The following is an 8,560-nucleotide window of genomic DNA, read 5'->3' as shown; positions in this document are numbered from 1 at the left end:
TTTTTAGTTTAAGATAAAGGAAGAAAATAAAGTAATTAAATAAATAAATGAGAACAATAATATTAGTAAAACCAACAAATAAAAATAAAAATAAAAAGAAGATGAAAGTGTGATGTTAAAAAGATAATTTTTTTTAATTTTTTTAATAAAAAAGTCGTGGAAGAAGAAAAACAAAATAAGAATAAGAATAGAATAAACTAGATGGAATGAAGATTTTAGTTAAGGAAATTGAGGATAATTTTGATAAAGAATTTTTTGTTCTATTTTTTCATAATATATACTATTATTATTATTTTTTCTTAAACTAGTAAAGAGTTAAAGGATTAAAACAAATACATTAAATTCACAAGCTTCGTTTTACTATTTTTTATTAGTAATTTAAAATTTTATTTTTTCATTTATTTCAAATATAATTTTGAAATAATAAGATTTAAATATTAAAATTGGTGTAAAATCTTTATCTTCTAGTTGAAAATATGGTGTTCACACTTATAATTTCAACCAAGCACCAGTGGTCTAGTGGTAGAATAGTACCCTGCCACGGTACAGACCCGGGTTCGATTCCCGGCTGGTGCAATTTTATTTTTTTAAGCTGTCGATTTTTTGTGCTTTACATTAATAAAAGTTTTATTTAATAAAAGTAGATAAAGCTACTTAAACAAATCTATAAGAATCAAGTTCAAAATAACTCAAAAGTATGTCAAAATCATACTTCCCATGCTACTACATTCATGTATATTGTATTTGTGTATATATAATTACTCATGTTATGTCACAATCGTAAATAATTTGGTCAGATTATATGAATATGTCATGTTATTTCAATTAAATTCATCATAAGGTAGTATAAATAGCAAACACCAAATAAAAGCTATAAAAATTAGTATCAGGATTGACGCTTCACATGGCGTCCAAAGTGGTTAGAACTCATCGAATGGAATCACCTCCATATTTTTGGAAATATTTATCCTTTTTAGCCCTTTTTTCATACCGCTCTGTTATGTGTCAATTGAGCGAAGGATTTTTCGAAAAACGTGAAATTTCATTAGACATGATCATTGTTGATAGACCAATTGGAAAGACAAAAACATAAACAAAACCAAAATTAAGGACATTCTTCAAATGACTATCAGTTATCAGCAGATAAATTTAAATTATTATTAATATGGATAGACGTGTACGTAGTCTCTGGCTTTCTGATTATATATATATATATATATAAAAAAAATATAATATAATATAATCATTGACATTAATAACTTGCAATAATAATAATGTGGTCTTTGATGGAGCTCTTTCAATTTTATACTGTAATTATGCATTAGAACTTTCTAGTTCTACGATTAAATAAGTCACACTACTCCGTTTTAAATTTTTTTTTTTTTAAACTCCAAGATAATTGTTATATAATCTTTGTCACAATTTTTAGGTGAACTCTTTATGCACACTAGGTAAATTTTTATAGTGTAAAAGCCTGCAAATCATACTGGACAAATCCTATGAGACATATTCGACTAAAAAGGCATTAAGGGAGATCGATATGTTAAAAAATGACAAAAATCTCAAATTTAAGGTTAATGAGCTGGGTAGACTCATTATAAGGTTTGAACGATTCTCCTCTCTTTGAGCTAACTTCAAGGATGTAAATTAGGGCTAAGACATAATTTACTATGACATCAGAGCAAAGTTCATCTCACCCAATATTGGACCCCTCAAAAATCAAAATTGTTGACGCACCACATTAGCACTGTACGTGATTGCTATCATCATATACATGATACAACAAGAGAATTAGCAAAAATTCAAAGGTTTTTACCCAAAATGTCACTCTCATACCTCTTAAAGTGAAATAGGCACGCGTGAAGTGTTAAAGAATAGCAAAAGTTTCACATTGGTGATTAATGAGATACGTGGACTCCTTATAATGCTTGACAATTCTCTTTCCCTTTAGCTAGCTTTTAGAATATAAGTTAGACATCTAATTTAACACGATCCTAGATCATCCATGTTGATGACTGACTACCTTCCGAACCACCTGAATTATAAGGACTACTTACTATATTTTAAATTTGTTTTAAAAAGAGTGTTTTTTTTACTACAAAATTAAAGAATAATTTAGCATATTTTACATATCTTTACTAAGAGTATAAGATTTAAAATTATTATTATTATTTTTAAACGTCATATCTAAGTCAAACGAATAAATCAAAATGAAAAAAATACTTATTATTTATTAAGATGGTAATTATTACTTGGGCTGAGAATATATTCAGAATTCATGATTTTAAATTAAATTTCCCAAATAATTTTCACATTTCATCACCCGTTATTTATAATATAGTCTAAGGTTGGACCAATAAAAATGAAAAAAAAAAAATCGCCGTCTGTGGGGATCGAACCCACGACCACGTGGTTAAAAGCCACGCGCTCTACCACTGAGCTAAGACGGCAGATATGTTCTACTACTGTGTAAAATATAATTTATTAAATAATAAATGTATAAGCATTTTAGGAAATTGTGGTGTAAGAAAATGAATATGCTCTTATTCTTTTGTTTTAATTAAAAAAAATATACTATTTGATTTATTATGTATCATTCCTTGTCCTTGTTTATATGACACTGTGAATTTTGAGCAATAAATAAGAAACTTTTTTGTTGCATTTCAAATATTTTTAAATTGTTAATTCACGTGATTTATAGTACATCTTATATAGTTTTTAAATATGTTAGATTTATTTTTGTACTATCAAACCGATCATATATTGAGATGCATGATCTAAATAAATAAATTTGACTCTTTAAATCTGAATTGTATATTATAAATTGAAACAAATAATTAGTTATTATTGAGATGGTAGATACTAATACAAGAGGACTTGAAGAGAGATAAATGATATTCCAAACAGAGGAGTAGATATTGAAGATAAATAATATCTGGGAGAGACGATTAAACAAGACATGACAAATCCAAAATTAGGATAGAGGGCCATAAGTAGTAAATAGTTTTGCGTTTTGCTTTTCCTTACCAATAGTATTGTTATTATTTTTTGGCGAAATGGTTTGGTGGACCCTTATACTTGTATCAGTTTGTATTCTGAACCCTTCTATTTATTCTTTTGTCATCTGGACCCTTAAATTTAATTAAAATGAGACTTTTGAGCCCCTTCAACAATGTGTATAGCCCACTCTCCTTTATATAATTGACATGTCATATCCACGTCAGATATATTAATGTCACGTCATAATTATTTAATAACTATTTTTAAAATTATTAACCAAAATTATTTTAGAAAATGGAAAATAATAACATTTCAATTTATTATTGGCATTTCTATTTCTCCTTATTTTCACTATTTCACAACCTAAAGAAAGTCACGCCGCCGGTCATAGCCATTTTTGCCAGCGAAATCACATATACTTTCTCCCTCGCCCGTCTTCATCTCAGATGCACACCATCATTATTTTTCTTTCCTCATCCAACCTCCACAGTAACAACAATATGCAGATGGATATTGGTGGCATTACTCCGATGATCCCCACTCCGATCATTTCTAGAATGTTGTCGTCATCCATTTTTCGGTTGCCAGCTGCCGTTGGGGTTTGAGAGTGTTGAAGTTTTTCAAGGTTTGTTTGGAAAATGTTTGGAAAATCTCAACAGAAACAGAAATTTGGCGTAACTAGCCATCACACATTAGATCTGGCCACGCACGACCAGATCTGGCCGAAAATATTTCTGTAATCCAACGCCGACTACTATTTTCACACTCTAAATTGCCTATAAATACAATTTCGCACCAATATATGTCATGAAATTCGTCGAAATTTACTCAAATTTTACCTGAAATTTTCTTGAGTTATCAAAATAGATTGAAAAAGAAATGTTTAAGAGATTAGAAGGAGACTTGGAGGAGATTTCTTGAGTTTCGAAGAAGATATCCAAAAATTGCAAGCGAAATAGATTAGAAAAAGACAAATTAAAGGGATTAGAAGAAGATTTTCTTGAGTTAAAAAATTCATCCAGAAATTGCTGTGAAAGATTGAAAATATGAAAGAAAAGAAAGTTAAAGTTGCCAGAAAAGCAATTAGCTTTGGGAAAGAAAAAATATTATAATTTTATTTTTTTAACCTAAAAAAGTTGTTCACTCCCTTTAAAATGCGTAATGTCACGCACTTTTACCAACTTAGTCATTTTAAAGATACATAAGCTTGGTTAATGATCAGAGGGATTTATTAAATTGTGTTTTATTGAATTTAAGGATCCAGATGATCAAAATATAAGTATGAAAATTCAATATACAAACTGATACAAGTATAAGAGTCTACCAGACCATTTTTCCTTATTTTTTTAATTTTCTATTATTGCAGCACAAGTAGATATAAAGCATGCGTATACTGTTCACTTATCACATTTTACTTATAAAATTTATTAAATATCATTATTATTATTATTACTATTACTATTATTATTATTATTATTATTATAATTATTATTATTATTATTATTATTTGAAATATTATTTATATTTGATAGAAACTTCCGGAACCTTTCTTTTAATGGAATTTCGAAGTCTCGTGACTTTATCCACTTATGGTTATCATTATTAGATAAACAAATGATAAATTAGAACCCCACATTAATTATGACAAATAAAAATATAACACCATAATTACATAAAAAAAAGACAATACAAACAACTTTGAAGAAACAAAAAATACATTTCTTAGTATTTTATTTGTTATTGTCGTAGCTATTACAAGAATTAATTATGATAATGTTGCATACCTTATTTAAGTTTGTGTATAAATTTCCTTTAAAAATTGTGTTTTAATATGCTTATGAATTATGGTGAATTTGCAATGATGCTAATCTTTGTGTCTTTGAAAAGGTGTGTTGGTATTAGATGATTAATGATTTAATTCTAGCTGGATAATTTCAAGTTCAAGATTCCAAACCCCTTCTTTGACTAATTTTGTTTTGAGTTTGAAGAATAATATAATAAAAATATTTAAATAAATAATTATAATAGTTTGACTGACCAATCATAATATTTCATCTGGTGTTCAAATTCCATATTAATGTCTCGATTAAATTTGAATCGTACACTATAAAATTCATTCATAGATACTGCTTTTAACATGATATTCTCCAAAAATCTTTTATTTTTTCTACTGCATGCTCATCGCTACTTTCGAATGCAAAATTATTATATTTTAAATTTTATTTTTAAAAAATAGATTGTATATATTGATAGTACACAAATTATTTATACAAATAAGTCATTAACGATCAAATAGTTATAAATAAATCTAAAGCAATGGTTGGTAATGTGATAAATAATGATAATCAGGAATTTATTTATTTTTTTCACCTGAAAAGTTTGAACTAAATAATTTTTGTCTTTGTATAATGTGGGTTACTAAGAAAGTAGAAGTATATTTTTGCTTCTTAGAAATAGTATATTGATTAGCTAATATATATTAAAATTTATTTTTATCATAAAATACAAAATTTATATTTTCCAAATTTTTTTTAAATATTTTCTTTCTCTAGTATTATCTCCGTCCTTAATTACTTATCCATTTTTTCTTTAATAGTTGTCCCTAATTACTTGTCCATTTTGATAAATCAAGAAAGAACAATTTTTTTTACCTATTATACCCACAATTAAATGACTAATTGCTTTGAAAAATGTAGAACTTTTCATTCACTTCATAATTAATAGGGGTAAAATGGTAAACTCACTACGTCATTAATTATTTTCTTAATTAATGTATCAATTAAAAAATGGATAAGTAAAAAGGGACAGAGGAAATATATTATGTTGTGATGATAAAGATTATTTTATTAGGTATTAATATAAAAAGGTAAAAAAAAGGATTAAAACATAGTTATGATTGTGTGGATTGACCTATGATCCATTTCTTTTTGTTCTATTTCAGTCCAAATAAATGTTTAGCAAATCAACAATGCATTCATTTATAAATTCATTTCATTTTGATTCATGTAAATTAGTCAAATTCAATCGTATAACAACTATATTTATGACTTTAAACAAATAACTCAAAGGAAAAGCCATGGAACTTATTGTTTTGCCTACTTTATAATATGATAAAATAATAAAATAATTATGATTACTTTGAAAGAAAATGGGGGCATCTAAAGTATAAATCACTAGTTATGTTGGGATGGTGAAAGACAACAATCGAAGCCATGATTTTGTGATCTTTGACCCAAAATCTTATACCATGTACGACTCACTATACTATGTAATATGTATTACCCTACCCTACTATTATATTCCTAGCTTTTCGATCGATACTGATTCACCAAATAATTTTTAATATCGAAAAAAATATTAAATTAATATTAATTATAATTGTCTAAATTTCTTAGGTATATGAAAAATTGATCTTATATTTTCTCAGACAATATTTCAATTAAAGACGATAATTGTAAATAATGATAAGGTTCATTTAAATCCAAAATAATCTTGATATATAGGATGTATAAATTTATGTGAAACAATGTAGCTAAAATTATAATATAGTGACTAATGTATACTAATTCAATGAATACATACTAAATCACATTTTACTTTATGAAAAATATATCTTCACATATAAATTATCACTAAATTATAAATTATCAATATTCCATTTTTTTTTTGTATATTATTTGTAAAAAGTCTTTTTTTTCCTACTCGATATTCAGAGTCCACATTGAAGTCTCGATAAAATTTAGATCGTGTATCAAAAAAATATTTTCCATACTTAAAGCTAAAACGTGAGATCTTTTAATTAAAAACGAAGCAATCTCATCATTACACCACAACTGATAATTAGTTTGTATTACTCCTTCCATCCAGAATTATTTGTCATGTTGCGCTTTTCGAGAGTCAATTTGACTAATTTTTAAAGTCAAATTAGATCACATTAATTTAATATTTTAACAAAAAAATTAAATATTTTAAAATTGTACGATAAGTACTATATATTGCATTTTTTTGCATATTAATATGATTAAAAAATATATCTTAAAATACTAGTTAATATTTATATAATTTGACTTTAAAAATAGAAATTACGACAAATAATACTGGACGGAGGGAGTATATATTTGTACAAACTAAAGTGGCATTCAACAATACGGCGTGTCTCGAGGAGAGCCTAGGTAACGTAATCGGCAAACGTATAAAGGAAGAAAACATAATGTATAAAAAATAAAAATTCCCAAACATTTCAAATTATTTATCCTTTTCAAAAAATAGTACTATTTTAGAATGAATGTTATTTTTCTTCTTAATTTTTTATAGTTTAAAATACTTACTTAGTTAATATATAATATAATGTAATTTGTAAGTTTAACTTTTTCTTAATTCACATTTCTTAAAATGTTATTTTAAGTTTGATATTATAATTATTTGATAATATAATATGATTTTATAAAATTATAACTCATGAATATTGAGTAACTCAAGTAAAGCAATGCTCAATTTTTATTATCACTTATTAAAATGGTATTTTTTTTTAATTGTTATTATGGTTATTGTTGATGATACTATATTTTAGCATAATGCCATTATTTTTTATATATTTTTATTTTCTTTGAATTTTAAATTATTTGGAATTAGTTAAGACGTTTTCCTATTGCACGCATTGCTCTAAATTTATTTTTCTCCCATTAGTCTCCTTAATTCTTTTAAAATTTTAGTGTATTTTCTCTAAATATAAATTGTGTTTTTATGTTATTTAATTAATTTAAAATTTAAAATTCTTCAAGTTTAAGCTTGATTTCTCGAGGCTTACGGCCTTACCCCCTTATTAAGTAAAATACTATTTTAAATCATCGTCTTTTATAACACTGATTTTTACTATACTTTTGTGATGTAGATTTGAATTATGGTGTCAAACGATTTTTTTAATACAATACGTTTAAAGGAATTATTTCTTTTAAAAAAGAAATCCCCTGTCCCTCCAAAACTAAAACTACTTTAAACTTAGATCTAATTTTAGCCTTTTATAACATGTTTAAACTGACTTTTTTTCAGGTGCTTTAAGTAAAATAATTTTATAATATTTGGGTAAAATAAAAAAAATAATCTAAACACTTATTTTAAAATTAAATAATAAAAATAAGTCAAAATCATAGGTTAAAAATAATATTTTATGACTTTTAACTTATAAACTATAAATAAAAAACTCATTCAAACATACTCTCGATTACTAAACCCAAAACGAATAGTACCCCGGTTTACCTTTTATTTCTCAATTGTTGCTTAACAAGAGTTAATTTGATAAATTTTTTTAGTCTAATTAAATAAGATTTATTCAATTTTCAAACCCTACATTCAAATATTCATAAACTGTAGAAAAATACTATGATCAATTGCAATCTTTCACACACTAATACAATGAAAAAACAAACATTTTAATATATTAACTAAAATCCAAGTAATTCAATTCTTGAAAAACGAAATATGACAAATAAAAATAAACGAAAATAATATCATACTAATTATTTTTGTTATGTTCTTAAATCTTAACCCCCCCCCCACACCC

General features: G+C 25.6%; 2 non-coding genes across 2 annotated transcripts; one reads left to right on the top strand and one right to left on the bottom strand.

Annotated features, from left to right (window-relative positions):
* The first annotated feature begins 505 nt into the window (after positions 1–505).
* TRNAG-GCC lies at positions 506–576 on the top strand. Its single transcript has one exon. It is a non-coding gene; the product is annotated as a tRNA-Gly (tRNA).
* Positions 577–2,378: 1,802 nt separating this feature from the next.
* Positions 2,379–2,450, bottom strand: TRNAK-UUU. The gene has a single exon. It is a non-coding gene; the product is annotated as a tRNA-Lys (tRNA).
* Between the last annotated feature and the right edge of the window lie 6,110 nt (positions 2,451–8,560).

Source organism: Solanum pennellii, chromosome 6 (assembly GCF_001406875.1).
Source record: "Solanum pennellii chromosome 6, SPENNV200".
In the NCBI taxonomy this organism is placed as follows: domain Eukaryota; kingdom Viridiplantae; phylum Streptophyta; class Magnoliopsida; order Solanales; family Solanaceae; genus Solanum; species Solanum pennellii.
Note: the sequence above shows the minus strand (reverse complement) of the source record. Positions and strands in the feature narration are given on the sequence as shown.